This window comes from Bidens hawaiensis, unplaced genomic scaffold (assembly GCF_021521415.1).
Source record: "Bidens hawaiensis isolate Kalapana, Puna unplaced genomic scaffold, B.hawaiensis_p1.1 tig00015127_1, whole genome shotgun sequence".
NCBI classification, from domain to species: domain Eukaryota; kingdom Viridiplantae; phylum Streptophyta; class Magnoliopsida; order Asterales; family Asteraceae; genus Bidens; species Bidens hawaiensis.
In genome coordinates, this window is record NW_027492341.1 from 54,351 (window position 1) to 56,634 (window position 2,284).

Below are 2,284 nucleotides of genomic sequence, written 5' to 3' on the forward strand. Positions count from 1 at the left end.
GCGGTGGCGGTGGCGGTGGCGGTGGCGGTGGTAGGAGCAGTAGCAGGAGCAGGAGCAGGAGCAGCAGCGGCGGCGGCGGCGGCGGCTGCAGCAGCAGCAGCAGGAGGAGGAGTAGCAGTAGCAGTAGCAGTAGCAGTAGGAGGAGGAGGAGCAGTGGTAGCAGTGGTGGCAGTGGTGGCGGTGGTGGTAGCGGTGGTGGTAGCGGTAGTGGTAGCGGTAGTAGTAGCAGTGGTGGCAGGAGTAGAGTAGTAGTAGTAGTAGTAGTAGCAGTAGCAGTAGCAGTAGCAGTAGCAGTAGCAGTAGCAGTAGCAGTAGCAGTAGCAGTAGCAGTAGTAAAACTAATAATTATAATAATAATAATGATAATAATAACAATGGAGATAATAAATTCTTTTTAAATAAAATCCTGACTGAAAGTTAAAAATAGCTGAGGATTTAGGATTAGGCGCGAGGTGTTAGTAAAAGAAATAAAATGCAGGAAAGTATGCAAAAGAAAATATAGGCGAGTTTGATGAGTTTTGTAAAGATCTAAGTATTGAAACCAGAAAATCGTGTAAGGTCGGCAAAGGATGAGGGGTTAGGATATTGCATGGCGGAAACAAGTTAGGCCTTCCAAAGTATGGCGGGTGTGCTAGGGTCATCACAATGATAATAGGCTTGAAGCATGAGATCAAACATGTGATTGCGACAAATGGTTAAGTAAAGGTCTTGCAGATGGGTGAGTGGCGTTGAGTTTGGGTAGGTTTTGGCATTAAGTGGTAATTGAATCTACCACAGATAGAAGTATATTAAAGCTTCAGGGAAGTAAAGTGGTGGAATTTACACACACTATACAAAGGGTGTGTTTCAGCGCGAGGCCTTTCGGTTGAATTTAGTTTGCGTTTCCAAGAATGGTGCTGGGTGTGAATTTGATTTTAACTATAGCGATGAAGGTAGGTGTGGTCAAACGTGGGTTGATCGGGATTGCGGAGGCCATTTGCTTGATAACTTGGATTGTCATTTCGCCGGTTGAGTGCGACAACTAGGAAAACGAGAAGGCGTGATATGAAACGTGAGGAATTTGCGTGACTTGGGACGGAAGTATAAAAAAACGACTAATAGATACATCAATGAAACACGTAAAGAAAAGAAATCATATGAAACAAAATTTGAAATCGAAATTGGAATTTCCAAGAGACGTCATGAGTTTTCACATTCAACAAACGAAAATATAAGAAATTATGGAATAATCATATGGAATAAATATTAAACTTAACAATAAATTGTAGAAACAAATTGTAAATCGGGTGTTCATGTACAACCATAAATTTCTAAATTTTCAATTCTAAAACATAAGTGTAAATGAATATAACAATAAGGTAATCGAATTGAAATTCGACCATTCATATATCACCATGACCTTTCGAATTTCCAATTATAAAACGTAGTAGTAATGAATAAAATGATATAGTAATCATATCAAAATTCAACCATTTATATATCACCATAACTTTTTGAATTTTCAATTCTAAAACATATTAGTAAAATAACAAAGGAATCGTTTGAAATTCGGTTATTACTTTGCAAACTTTTAAAAGTTTAAGCCGTAAATGAGCGTATAAATAAAGAAAACGTGGTCGCAATTTTTTTTAAAAAAAACTTAACTATCCTCGTAAAAAAATGCGTAATTAAATCAAACCGAAAGCTGGGTATTCGTGTACAGACTTCCAGTTAAAACACATTGTAAAACATAGAGGAGTGCAACCATCTTCTTTTCACAAAGAGAACATGGTCACGTTTGAAAACTTAAAGTTGTGATTCATATAGCGTTGAAAGTGGTATGCTTTGGCTTAATAGAGTTCATGCTCTTTCCTAACTCTCCAGGTAAGCAATTGGATCCCACGTCTGATTGGGATTTATACGCATTGCTTATCCTTAGGTTTCAATAACCTTGGTGTCAAGAGTTTCGGAAAACAGGCACGTCCCCCTTACAGTTACTACATACCCGCCATAACGAACCATCTTTAAGAGGAAGAAATATCGGACAACCAAAAATCGAAAATCTGATTATTGAAATTGAAAATCTTTGCGTTAGGCATAAGCCTTGGACTTGTGTGTGCTTGTGTAATTGAAGTAATTGAATCATCAGTATAATAGTAACAACTAAGTGCTTTGAACAATCACATAAGGCCCACATAATTTCTAATTATGCAACCTAAGCAATTAAGCAAATAAACTATAACTAACTAGAACACTATGTCTAATGTCCTATCTTATAGTCACTGCTCTGATACCAATCTGTAAC